This window comes from Populus euphratica, unplaced genomic scaffold, assembly GCF_000495115.2.
Source record: "Populus euphratica unplaced genomic scaffold, PopEup_1.0 scaffold427.1, whole genome shotgun sequence".
Classification (NCBI taxonomy): domain Eukaryota; kingdom Viridiplantae; phylum Streptophyta; class Magnoliopsida; order Malpighiales; family Salicaceae; genus Populus; species Populus euphratica.
In genome coordinates, this window is record NW_011500079.1 from 382,032 (window position 1) to 397,097 (window position 15,066).

Here is a 15,066-nt window from a genome sequence, read left to right on the forward strand (position 1 = left end):
TTACATAAAAAATTCATAATAAAAAAATAACAATATAGATAATTTATTCTCATAAAATTATTTTTAATATATTATAAAAAAATCTAATATTATTCAGAAATTATGGCTAACTGGATTTTTTAACATATCATTTAAATAAATATTTAAAAGAAATTCATTATAAAGTATAAAAAATAATCCAATTGAAGAAATAAAAAACTGGATTAACCTAACTAACCTTCCAGACCTTGTCCTGACTCTAGACAAGAATCCAAACATACCCATTTAATCAGAAAGTCAATTGACAAAACAATATATGCGATATCTCCACCGTCTTTTCTATGATTTTCTTGTCATCAATAAATTATTGATTATTAAGAAAAACTAAAGCACCTAGGTGATTCCCTATTCTACCCCTATAACAGCAGACACATTAGGGTTCGGACGACGCACCTTTTTTTTTTCTTTGCATTTTTTTCCCTTGAATATATTTTATTTGGTCATTTTATATTTGCTCTGTTCATGATTGGCGTAGATTGCTTGTTTCAACAGGCTCGTTGCAAGATGCTTGAGGTACAAAAAAAAGATTTATCATTTGACCAGGACTCGATTTTGCGCAATCTTTTTTGGTTTTTTCTCTCTTTGCTCGAGAGACTATAATTAACAATTAGGAAAAATTTAATCTCTTAAAGAAATTAAAAAAAACTACAAAATTCAAGGATAGCATAGAGAAAGAGAAAGAAAAGTAAAAAAATGCGACAGAAAACAGAAGAGATATGCTTACCATGGTACTATTGCATGAACTCTACCATCATTGATTGCCTTTATGAGCAGTTTTGAGTCCCCTTGGCTAGCTATCTGTCAGTTTCGAAAAGCCAAATTAAAAATTCTTGAAGGGTTCTGACAGTTGGATGAATCCTAAATCAAGCAACAATCAAACCAATTGTCCTCTCGAGTTAGTGACCAATGTCATTAGCAGATTTATCTCTTTTGATATTGCATCGTAATGTATGGGATATTGTTGTGCTTCAACAAGAGAAATTTGTGTCCAAGCTAGTTGGAACTAGACGAATGCTGCCCGGTACTGCTTCATTATTAGATAGATCATACAACTTCCGCAAGAATGTGCTTTCAACCAACTTAGGAAGGAGGAGGGAAAGTTGAAAATAAATAGATAAATACATTTGCATGAGCTCTAAATAATAAAGAGGATCATTTTTCAACCAAAGAATGAATCAATTGAAAAATAAACTAGCCATGTTTATGGAATAAAAGTCAAGTGATAACTCGTAAGGAAAAAAAAAACACTTAGGTTGGAATAGGGAACACTACATCAATTTAACTAGAAATCTTTCCTCTGTGTTAATTACTATATCTATCCTTTTTTAGGGAACATTTTTTTAATCTAAAGCTGTTATATGATTTTCAGTGTTGCATGTGGATCGTGCATGCAGAGTTTTACCTCAGGTTCTAACTGCAGAATCTACAAACCCTTCATGGGTAATCCTATTTTAGGTATGAATAACAATACATACAAATGCCAAACAATGTATTTTGTATAACGAAATCGAAAATAGCTTGCATGCCCTTTAAAGTGTTTGTGTTCATGGTTCAATATTCTTATAGAGATTCTAACCTTCACTAATTGAGTGAGTACTAATAAAGGCATAGTAGTCCACTTTTGGGTTATGAAATAATCTAGAGTTGGGTTCCCGGTGGAGAGTAAGTGGAACAGGAGCAATTATTTATGCCTGCATGCACGCATATATTGGTAGCCTATTTACTCCAAATTCAAGGTGCTCTATTTTTTTTCCTTTTCTCTATGATCAACTTCAGGCTTCTAAAACTATTTTCCTTATAAAAAGCTGTCTACTCATGCCCTGTGAACACAACTTGCAGTAGTGACTCCTAGAATGTTTCTATATATACATCTAACTGCAAAATGTGTTACCAAAAACAAAAAAGAATTACAACCCAGTTAGCGTGGGTTTTCCTTTTGCTGATTTTACTGTGTTATGTTATGCTAAAGAAATTTATTTCCCTATTAATGGAGACGTGTGAATGGTTGGAAATTAGTTGGTATGATTATATTAAAGAATAATATAAATCATATCCTAGGACATTATATAATAGTTTAAGCTATTAGGTTGAGATGGTTCTTTGACATGAGCACAAGATAATGTGAGTCTGTGCAAGTTTCAAGCCCAAAAGGCTTTTATTTAAGAGGGTGTGTTAGAGAATAATATAATATCTTGAGACCTCACCTAACAGCTTAAGTTATTGGGTTGAGATAATTCTTTGACATAGCATCAGAGCCTTGATGATCAAGCGGTCACGGGTTCAAATCTCACAATTCTCATTTATTTGATAAAAATTAAGCACAAGGTAATATGAACCTGTACAAGTTTCAAGTTCAAAGAGCTTTCACTTGAGGGGTTATGTTAGAGAATAATATAAATCATATCCTGGGATCTTACCTAATAGTTAAGCTATTGGGTTGAAATGGTTCTTTGACTGGTTCTTACAAAATAGTAAATGGCATTGCTTACTATTATGGGTTATTTGAGTGTTTTGACTTTAACCGTACTTTTGGCATTATTTTCTTGGCCATCATTCAGATAACTTAATTGGCAAATTAATTAGCAGCATAATCTTACAGTGAGTAGTAAATGGTTTTTGCCTATTATGGTAGTCAAAAGCCATGGTGTCTTGTTAGTGTTTAAATAATAACTATTTTGGTGGTCCTGGTCCTATTTTCACACATCATAATTTAATGTTTGCTTAGAATATTTGGCGTCGTTTTAATAAAATTAAAAGATTTTACAAGTGATGGTCTTGAAAACAACTAAATTTTGGATTTTGAAAAATTCAGAAATGATCTACCGGTTTAGTCAGCAAGATACAATTCTTATTCGGATTAGAATTTTTTTTATATTAGTTTATATAATTCCTTAATTGTTTAGGGCTTTATGCATATATAAAAAACAAAACTTGTAATTTAACATTATTGATAAGCACAAAAGAGAAAGAGTAGCTAAGAGAACTTAAAGAGAAATATTTAATAAAATTATACATTTCTCTCAATGTTCTTCTTATTCTTGAGTTCTTAACCTTGCATTACTATTTTTTTTTATCTTCTACCATACATATCATTCTTTTAACAAGTGGTATCAAATTTTAGGTTTGATTATTTGACATGGTTAATCCAAACTTCTCACTTTAATGTTCTAGGTTGACAAAAGACAACTATAAAACTTGATGTATTCGAGTAAAAGTTTAACAAGGTTCCTAAGATGTATAGAAAATAGTTGAAAAGGGCTTTAAGGAGCCTATAGATAGAGCACCGTTGACTTCAATTCAAAAGCAGCTTATGCAAAAGGCACAAAGAAAATATCAACAAGCACTAGCAATCATCCAGCAATGTTTGGATGATGTCACATTTGAGATAATGGCAAATACAACTACCGCCAAGCAAGCATATGGAGTTTTACAAGAATCAAACCAAGAAACTGATAATGTGAAAAAAGGTACATCTATAAAAGCTATGTGATGACTTTAAAAAGTTACATATGCTTGAATCAAAAAATATTTCAGAATATTTTGCAAGATACTAGTCTTCTACAATCAAATAACGAGATATGGAAAGAAGATGAAAGAGACATGTGTGGTAAATAAGATCATACAGCCACAGTAAAAGAAGTTATATTATATGGTGGTGGCGATAGAGAAGTCATAAAATATGGATGTTCTTTTAATACAAGGTCTCATGGGAAAATCACAAGCCCATGAGAAAATATTCAATAAAATTCTAAAGGATGTAGGTGCAAAAACATATTTTTTTTAAAGAAAGCTGATTCTAGATATTCCCAAAAGGATAAATGACATGGGCAAAGTAGAGAAAGAGGAGCAAAAGATAAATTTAAAAGAAGAGGCTGAGACAGTCTCAATAGGTCAATCAGTCAGCCATATAAAGCAAAGAGGTCGACCGGTTACCCTAACAGTGGCAATCCAAGATTAAGCTTCGACAAATCAAAAGTTAAACGTTATATATATAAGGGTCATTGTGCTAGGGATTGTTGAAGTTCAAGCAAGAGGATTGAGCAGAATGCAGATCTTGTTATAGAAGAAGGAAGGAAGCCACCCTACTACTAGTGCATAATGAGATAATACAAGATAAAAGAAACATGTGATATCTATATAATGGTGCCAACAACCACATGTGAAGAGGCAAAGACAAGTTCATAGAACTTGATAAAGCAATTAGAAGTAATGTTACATTTTCAAATCCTTCAAAGGTTTCCATCAAAGAAAAAGGTATAATTTTAATTAAATAAAAAATAAAGATCATTACTTTATTGGTGATATTTATTATGTATCAATAGTAAAAAGCAATATATTGAGCTTAAGATGATTGTTGGAGAAGGGGTAAGATATTAAAATAAAATATCATATTTTGACATTATTTAACACTAAAAGTGTTATGATTGCAAAGGTAGTCATAATAAAAAATAAAATGTTACTAAACACAGAGACAAATATGTCTAAATGCCTAAATGCATGTTTAAAGGATAAGACTTAGACATATAAACTTTGATAACTTAAAGGTGATGGCACAAATAGAGATATTAAAGGGTTTATCATCCATTATATATCCAAATGAATTGTGTGAAGAATGTTTAGTAGGTAAGAAATTTTGCAAAAGCTTTCTGAATGAGTCTTTATTTAAAACAAGACAACCCCTACAAGAAATACATTGTGGTCCTGTTAAACTATGTTTTTTAGGTAAAAATCTGTATTTTTTATTTTTTATTAATGATTATAGTAGAAAAACTTGGGTATACTTATTAAGAGAAAAATCTAATGTATTTAGCTATTTTAAGAAGTTTAAAGCATTAGTTGAAAAACAAAGTAATTATTTTATAAAATCACTTAGGACAAATAAGGGGTGAATTTTTATTCTAATGATTTTAATGAGTTTTATGAAGATCAGTATAAAAATACTCTTAACTATTTTTAGATCCCCCACAATAAAATGGTGTTATGGAGAGAAAGAATGGAAGTATCCTCAACATGACAAAAAAATATGCTCAAAACTATATATAAAAAAAAAATCTAAAGAGTTTTGGAATGAAGTTGTAGATTATGTTATCTACTTATCAAATAGATATCCTACCAAAAGCTTGAATAACATGACTCCATAAAAAGCATGGAGTGGAAAAAAGCCCAATGTTTCTCACTTGAAAGTTTTTAAGAGCATTGACTATATGCATGTAGATGATCAAGTAAAGACCAACTTAGATTATAAGAGCAAGATGATGATTTTTATGGGCTATGATCAAAATTCTAAAGAATACAGGCTTTATAACCCTAATGAAAGAAAGATAATGATTAATAGAGATGTTGAGTTTAATGAAGAACGAGCATGGGATTGGACAATAAATAATAGTAAGAAATGACTTTTTACCATTTCTTAATGAAGATGAGGAAAGATATTAAGATTATTAAGAACCTATAGTTAAACCTAGCTCAACTTCTCTTTCTTCTTCTTTTTATAATAGAAGCTCAAGTAATGGCACTCTACTAAGTCCACTAAAAAAGATGAGATGCCTTGATAACTTATATAAGGTAACTAATCCTATTATCTATAATGTAACATTATATTTTCATCTTGTTACACTTGATCATATAATGTTTGAAAAGGAAATAAAAGATGTAAAATAGAGAATTGCGATGGATAAGAAGATTGCATCAATTAAGAAGAATGACACATAGAGATTGGTTCCTAAACTAAATGGAAAGAAGTCAATAAGTGTCAAGTAGATCTACAAAGAAAAAAATATATTAAAAGAGAGGTGGAAAAATACAAGGCAAGGTTAAAGGAAAAGGACTGTAGCTTTTGTATTTCTCCATGTTTGTTCATTTAATCTTTTATAGCCTTAAAGCAAATTAGTTTGCATCTTTTTTTTTCTTTTTTCAAGGTTTTTGTGCCATAATTTCAGGTATTAGAAATATATGAAGAAGTTTTGCTATGAACAAATACAGAACCATCGATGCCAAGAGGTTAGTATATGAGTCTTTTTATAATAATAATTACAGTTTCAATATATGGCAAGAAGATGTTTTCTTTTCTACTGATGTGTGCATTTTTATTTCATGCTTTACATTGTTATATGTGGGTATAAAAAAAAAGATTTTTTAAATTGAATTTTGGTTAAAAATAAAATTTAATTTGACATACTGTCATTCTTACATTAAGTTCATTAGTGAGTTGTGTTGTTGATGCTAATGAAAAATTAGTTATGTCATTTATATATTTGTAAAAATCCATCACGGATTATTTGATTTTTTTTATATCTTGAGCTCCAAGATTAAGGTTACTATCCTTTTTGACTTAATATTTGGTGGGTTCTTTTTGAATTTAGAACTTGTTTACCTTTGTTGAAAATGCATTTTCTTTTCCTATATTTGATTGTTAAAAAGCTTGAAAAAGAGAGGGTGATATTGCATTAATTATATTACTAATAAAGCTATAGTCTTGCTAGCCATTTGTGAGTTGTTCCAATTATAATTCTAAAATTTTTATATAAGAATATATAGGAAGAAGTTCTATTGAGATTATGATTAGCCAAATTAAAATTTTAACAATATAATTTTTTAGGATCTCTTTTGCAAATCAAGCGACTCTTTTATAGCCATGATTACATGATTTAGAATAGATCATTTTGAGCAGGTCTCTGTGTAGGAGAAGTATGACTTACTATGATAATACAATATTGAATCTAATATCAACAATTAGAGTTAATATCAAAGCTAATGGTAACAATATATTGCTTGCATTAATCTTTTAGAAAAGTTTTTCTTTTAATCTCAAATCATGAGTAGTTTACATAAACTCATATGTCTAAACATAATCAATTATTTATCAATGATTTAGCTTAAAATAATAGGAAATAAATCTAACAACATCTGTTGAAATTAATTTAGTTCTAGGCCATGTTTGTTTCCTGGAAAGTGGTTTCCGGGAAACCACTTTCTAAAGTTTTCCGTATTTATTTGCCATTAGAAAAATTGATCAATGAAAAACACTTTCCGGTCAACAAAAAACAATATCCGGTCAAAAACACTTTCCGGTCAACAAAAAACACTATCCGGTCAATAAAAAATACTTTCTAGTCAACGAAAAATACTTTTCAGTCAAAGAAAAATTTAGCTTGGTTTTCAAGAAAGTCTTTTCCTTTTTTGTTGTGTTTGTTTTCCAGAAATGGTTTTCAGGAAATCACTTTCTAAATTTTGTTGTATTTATTAGCCGTTAGGAAATTTGGTGAATGAAAAATACTTTTCAATCAAAGAAAAATTTGGCTTGGTTTTCAGGAAAGTGTTTTCCTGGAAAATTTGGATGGAAAACACTTTTTGAAAGTTGTGAAAAATTTAGAAATGTTATTATTTGCTGATTGTATCAAATTTGATCCTCAAACTTTTGATTGCCATATATATTTTGTTTTGAATATTTATTTTTTAATTTTATTTCATAAAATTTAATTTTTATATTATATTTGGTCCTCATTTTTATAATTGTTATTTTATTTTCTCCTATTATTTTTTTATTGAAATTTTTTATCTATCAAATTTGGTCCTTATTCTTTTAATTGTTACTTATTTTATTTGAAATACTTTAAGAAAAGTTAATTATTATTATTTTAATTCTTCATCTTTTTTTTTTAGATTTGATCTTTATTATTTTGATTATTATTTATTTTTTTGGGATAGTTTATGAAATTATATTTTTTTCAATTTCATTTTCATTCAAAATTTTAATTTGTAAGATTTATTCCTCATTATTTTAGTAAACTTAAAAAAAAATTAATAAGTTATTTTCCAGTTTATTTCTCATAATATAACCAAACACTATAAAGTGTTTTCAGTTTATTTTCTATGACACTATCAAATATTGAAAAATAATTCACTTTTCATGAATTTATTTTTTTTAAAATTTATTTTTTTAAAAAAAACAACTTTCCTATTTTTTTAAAATTTATTTTTTAAAAAAAAAACAACTTTCCTGTAAAAAAAACATAGCCTTAATATTTCACTCATGCTGCACTTTCATAATTTTAATTCACTTTTAGAGGTATAGAATTCAAATCTACAACCTTTTACTTATTCCCTGCTTTAACAATTCTAATAGAATAATTTTTTCATAATGTTAATGAAATATTGCATATTTTAACAACAAAGTTAATTTATACTCAACATTTTCACTCTTACTGTCTTTTACTTATGGTTTATGAGTTTTATAAATGACCTGCAAAGTAATAGCCAGAAACGTAGTGTACAAAGGTAATCATTCGTTCTAGGAGGTCATTCATGTCCCTATCAAAAAGGAAGAAAAGAAAGCTTTATTTGCAGCAAGAAAACAAAGGCCTGTCTACAGTCATTGTGGGTATATGCTTTATACAAGAGAAATTAAAAGCTTTTTCCAGTAAGGACTCTTTGAAAATTTATTTATTTTTAAATTTATAAGCCTTTTTTCGTTCTAAGATGCAGTGGTTACCGTTTGACAGATGCAAAAGGTTATGTCTGGTCGGACAATTACATGGAAGATTTCGACTCATGGGAAGTAGGATTTGATGAAATATCGGAAGGGGTTGGCTCCGCAACCTTTGAAAAAACTGGATGGAATTAATTTCTTACTCTGTGAAAGTATGTTCACTTGCAGGAAATGACTTGTCAGAATATTTCTTGACCACTAGTATATCTCAAATTCCTAATATACAAAAGTTGAGAATTGTACATAAATTAACAAAAATATAAAACATGTTGCTCTTTCAGTGTTTGCTTCACTGTGGATGCTGAGATATTTTGACTGTGGATTGTGGTAATGTGCTGCCGATTTTGCCCTTGGTGAATTCATGGTTGGGTGTAGTTGGGCAGGGGTTGTCTTGGTTTTTGGTTACTTTTTTTTGTTAGAGGCAGGGTGAGGCAGGGAAGCGTCAACGACTTTTTTTAACTGTGGGCATGCAGGCTTGGTGTTCGCGCCTCTTCGTCTCCTCGGCGGTTGAATTTCTTGCTTTAGTCACGGTTTGTTTCTGGGGTGTCTCACCTCCCTTCTCTGTTTCAATCTTGCCTATAGAGGGTGCGCCAGTCTTGGAGTTGCAGAAAACCATTGGTTTTCATCCGGTTTGGCTGGGTTGTTAAGTGATGTGAGTGTTGTCTTGCAGGCAGGGGATGATGTGCTGTTATTATTGTGCATTAAGTGAAAGATGCAATTGTCTTCGTCTTTTGTCTTTCCGTGATTTCAAGAGGACTAATTATTTCTCTGTTGGATTGGACGTTGATTTGGGTGCGGGGCGGGGGGTTTGGTTTGTGGATTTTTAGTTACTGGCCGGTTATTGCTATTGCTGGATTGGACTTGGACGTTGATTTGAATGGAGGGGTTTGGTTTGTGAATTTTTAGTTTCTTTGTCTCTGCTTTCTCTGCGTTTGGTTTGTGAATTTTTGGCTTCTTGGCTTCTGCTTTCCCTTCTGATGTTGTTTGGTTGTGTGTGGGTTCGTTTCTTTATCTACTGTTCTGGTATGTATTAAAGTGTTGTTTCATGTTCTTTGTAAAAACACAAGATAAATATGATATCTTAAAAATCTTGTATTTTGTCCACGTTTTGCTCTCGAGGATGTAGTGTAGATCTCATGTATCCAAGGATTTTCGACCGAGACACGTAAAATCAAGGACAATATCAGGTGGAAGGATCATTGTACTGGGTAGCTACGTACAAGGTACATGCATGAATGTCGCATGGATTCTAGGACAAAAGTTAGCAGCTTTATCCAAACTGAGGGGTCCATTTTTAACTTCAAATAGAACCAAACAAAATCTCTGCGCTCCTTCTAGTGTACACTGGGCTGAAACATTCATGCTTGGAAGTTTGGAACTTTGGAAGGATTTATCTTTCTGCTCCTCCAATTCACTGACACAGCTAGGTATAGTGCTCTGTTTGAAAGAAATAGCAGTGATTGCTCATCTCTATGTGAGTTCCTCGATATGATTATTACAGACTTGCAATAACTGTGGCTGTCTGGAGCCTGAAACAATTGCGAGCAAGCGAAGAAGGAAGAGAAAAATAGGAAATTTTGATAATGTATAAGCATATTATTCCCCATCTTATACACTCCTTTACAGATTAGTCCTAGACCTTCTAGCTCTCTCTAAACTCTCCCTATACTTTCTTCAGTCTACCTGATCCTCCCCTTCCATGCCGTGTAATTGAGTTTCCATGCTACATAATTGAATTTATCAAATTCATCACTGTGAATGAAATACTAGAATTAGATTTCCAAGCACACCATTTAGAAAAGGTAAGAATTTCTCACTTTACTTTGTGAATACAAGTGCGAATCTTTACTTAATTTATTATATTGTTTATATTTCGCTTCCTAAAAAGTTCTCTTCTGTTATTTCAATTTATGTAATAAGTGTACATATTTAAAAAAAAAATGGTTTTTGAAACATGATATTAAATTCAATCTCAAACTATGTCTTGTAATCAGTTTCTGTAAGGTTGTGGTAATAGAGACGGATAGAGCATGCAACGATATAGAAGGCTTGGGGAGAAATTAGCAATATCTTGAAGATCGGGGACTGATTCGTTAATGACTATAAAGGTTGGATGCTGATTTATAGTTATCCAAAGAAAAGAAAATGGTTCAAAAGTCGGAGACCCGTTTTGGCAATGACACAACCAGAATTTCATGAAATTTTTAAAAATAATTTGTTTTAAAATAATTTTTAATTATTTTTATGTACTAATATTAAAAATAAAGGTTAAAAAAAAAAAATATTATTTTATTTTATTTCTAAATAAAAAAGACTTTCAAAACTATTATTATTTCCATCCCAGATAACCAGAACTCTTAAAAGGAGAAGGATCTTACTAGCTATTTTTTTATTTTGCCCCTAGTACAACACTTAAATTTTACTCTAGGTCGACCCAGTTCAGTGCCTTGGTTGACTTCACTTTGAGTAGTGAACTGAACTTTGATTATTATTATTATTATTATTATTATTTTAGTATTTACCCCCTTCCTGGGGCTTCGATTACTCTTTGAGTTCTGATATGTTTCTTTACCATGCCCTCTGTATCAGAATAGTTGATCGTTTTAATTAAGAAATTAATGGTGGCTGACCTAACTTAGATAACTCCAGGCCTAGACAAGACCTGTTAATACTTTGCTTGCTTCAAGGAGGTAAATCGCCAATGATTGTCACTTAAAATCTGGCGCCATCGGACAATAAGTGCTCCAACTCCACATATATTCCTCCACGTTTCCATTACTTAAATCGCCAATGATTGTAGCTCCTTTACAATTGCGCATATATATATATATATATATATATATATTGAAGCTTGCCCTCCTGCTGGCAACATAGACTCCATTCCTCCCAGAACCTTCCTCCTCACCTCTGCAAAACTCCCCTTTCAGCATTCTCTCAAAATCAAATTTCAACACCATTCTCTCCCTATGCTCGTTCTCTCTTCTTAAAAAAAAATTGAAAATTACGCAAAGTGCTTGCTGGCTCATGGCACCCTCTTACTCTTTGTTGCTCTGTTTGTCACTCTGTTTCTACCACATTCTTATCTCTACTTCACAAACTCTTTTTCTGCCTTTAACTCACTCCCTCTCCAAAACCCAATTCACCTCTGCCCACCACCTCATCAAATCCACCTCCACCATTTCCATCACCCGCTTCCGCCACCGGCACCACCAGAAGAACACCCACAACCATCGTCAAGTCTCCCTCCCTCTCTCCCCCGGCAGTGACTACACTCTGTCCTTCACTCTAATCCAGAAGGTCAAGGAAGGCAGCCACCAGCTGTCACCGCCCAGCCACCAACCGACCAGCATGCATTCTTTGTGAAGGCAAAGCTGAAAACACTTCTCTAGCTTCCACTCCACCACCTAAACTCTCCAAAACCGCCACCCCAGTTTCTTGCAAATCATCTGCATGTTCGGCTGCACACTCCAATCTCCCAAGCTCCGACCTTTGTGCTATTTCCAACTGCCCGTTAGAATCCATCGAAACATCTGATTGTCAAAAACATTCTTGCCCGCAATTCTATTATGCTTATGGCGATGGCAGCCTGATAGCTCGCCTATACCGCGACTCTATTAGTCTACCGTTAAGCAACCCAACAAACTTGATAGTCAATAATTTCACATTTGGCTGTGCCCACACCGCGCTAGCCGAGCCTATTGGAGTTGCTGGGTTTGGCCGGGGAGTCCTTTCTTTGCCTGCCCAGCTTGCTACATTACCTCCCCATCTTGGGAACCAATTCTCTTATTGTTTGGTGTCTCATTCCTTTGATTCAGACCGACTTCGTCGACCAAGCCCGCTCATTTTAGGAAGGTATGATCATGATGAGAAAGAGAGAAGGGTAAACGGTATTAATAAGCCTCGTTTTGTATATACTTCTATGCTCGATAATCCAGAGCACCCTTATTTTTATTGTGTTGGACTTGAGGGTATTTCTATTGGTAGAAAGAAAATCCCGGCTCCAGGGTTTTTGAGGAAGGTTGATGGAGAGGGGAGTGGTGGGTTGGTGGTGGATTCAGGGACTACTTTTACTATGTTGCCGGCGAGTTTGTATGGCTCTGTTGTGGCAGAGTTTGAGAAACGATTTGGGCGAGTTAATGAGCGAGCTATAGTTATTGAGGAAGATACTGGATTGAGTCCTTGTTATTATTTCGACAATAACGTGATGAATGTGCCAAGTGTCGTGCTGCATTTTGTGGGGAATGGATCAAGTGTGGTGCTTCCTAGAAGGAACTATTTTTATGAATTTTTGGATGGTGGTGATGGGAAGGGGAAGAAAAGAAAGGTTGGGTGTTTGATGCTGATGAACGGTGGTGACGAGGCTGAGTTGAGTGGTGGGCCGGGGGCTACTTTGGGGAATTACCAGCAACAGGGGTTTGAAGTGGTTTATGATTTGGAGAACAAAAGGGTTGGGTTTGCAAGGAGGCAGTGTGCATCTTTATGGGAAACCTTGAACCAGGATTAACAATTAAACCTTAAGAGGGTTTAAGAAGTCCAAGGTTTTGGGTTTTGTTCGTACAAGTTCAGTTCATACTCGCATCACTTTTTTGCTTTTGGCATTGAACTCAATAATGTCCATTGAAATGTTTATTGCTTGGCACATAGGAAGGTGGACGCGAGAAGCAAAAAAACGAAATGCCTGTAAAAAGCTGTGTAAAGTTGGAATCTATAGTGGTTGTTGTGATTAAATAGTGTTCCAGGGATGGATGGTGTATTTAGTTTGAGCAATGCTTTGTACATTATTCAATAAGAGCTGACAGTGACGATGCAAGAACGTTTTTCCACAGTTCCCTTTCTCATTTACTATGTGTTTGTTGAAGCTCTTTAAATCTTCTCCAATCCGCAGGTACTACTGATCATAGTTCCCAAAATTAAAATGGGATGAAGTTAATGTCACTGGAAGAAGGTAAATTTTTATCCCATTGGTCAGATTTTTTCATAAAGGCAATGATATTTTTGCCAATCTCACCTTCTCACTATGTTATGTTGCTGCTGCTACTAAATTTGATATTGATCTGATCCCCAGATTTGCTGCACAATGTGGATCATCTTATGGTTCTTATCTGAATGGCGGCTACCTGTTGGACCTGCTATTTAGGAACATTGAAGATTAAAAAAAAAAAAAACATGCATGGCCATTCAAAAAGTAAGAACCCATCCACAGCATTTCAATTGTTGTTTTTGTAGTGCCTTGATGGCTTAACAAGGCCCTTGGAGATTAGATATGGGAAAATAGCATCGTGTTGGGATTTTCTTTACTTCAATTTAAAGCTAAATTCCCCTTGATAGAGTAGCAATTGAACATTCGATTCATGATTAGCTAGCGAGCTATAATAGAGTAGCAATTGAACATTCGATTCATGATTAGCTAGCTAGCTAGCTAGTTAGTAGCTAGCTCTCTTTAGAAGGTTAATAGCGTGAACCCGCAGAAAAGCGATTATCCGGCTGTCGGCTGGTAGATTTCTTGAATCTTTTTGTGACGAGAGCACTCAACATCAAATTTACACTAGAACTGATTCCCCTGCTTTTATTCACGCTTGCTGCGGTGCCATGTATACTCGTAGAATGCAATCCCAATCGTTCATGCCGTACAGGTCTAAATGATGCAAACTTGGCTCATCTCTGGTATAATTCACGTGACTATTGCCCAACTACTTATCATATCTATACATGCTCGGCCGTGCCAGACTGGGAATCAGAAAGTTAAAAAAATGGATGTGTATAATATAAATTATATTTTAAAATTTTATTTAATAATTTAAATTTTAAATTGAGATAATTTTTTTACATGGTATTAAAATCTTGATAACTAAATAATTATATAATTTTTATTTATTTAATAAAAAATTAAATATAAGATAATGTGAATTTATACAACTTTTAAGTCTAAAAGATTTTTACTTAAAAAATATATAAATAAATAATATAAATTATATTCTAAAATTTTATTTAATAATTTAAAATTTTAAATTAAAACAGTAAGACAAGAATTCTAACGACTCCACAGAAGAACTAACCTTTTGAAATAAGATTTTTGAAAACCCTTTTTGATACTGAGTTATTTATTTATAGTAACCAAATTGCAAGAATTGTGGGAACACTTCTTCTTTTATTATTTTTTATAAAAAAAAATTAACGTATATAATTTTAATTCGATAACGAAAAACTTCAGTAATCACTGCAATTTCTGCGGTATTTCCTCCTCTCTTTTTCCCCTGTAAACTTTGGCTTGGTAGCTGAGTAATCGAGTCAAGAGTCAACCATGCAGGTTAGCGGAGTATTACGTGGCAAGGAGAACAAAACGCCGCCAGGATCTTCTGTTCGGAGGTGAAAAAACGTGTTCTCGATTCCCCAAAAGCTCAAGGGGTTATGTCTCTGTATCTTCTGATCTGGACACAACTGGCTAGCTGTACCTATGCGTGCGTTTCTAGATACTTCGCCACGTGTGTTTTTCTTGTGCCGTCATCTCGGGCCTGCGCCTCTCTCCTGCCTTCTACGCA

At 33.0% G+C, this 15,066-nt stretch overlaps 1 pseudogene; it reads left to right on the top strand.

Moving 5' to 3' along the window:
- The first annotated feature begins 11,391 nt into the window (after positions 1–11,391).
- LOC105108758 (aspartic proteinase nepenthesin-1-like) lies at positions 11,392–13,053 on the top strand (annotated as a pseudogene).
- Positions 13,054–15,066: the final 2,013 nt, after the last annotated feature.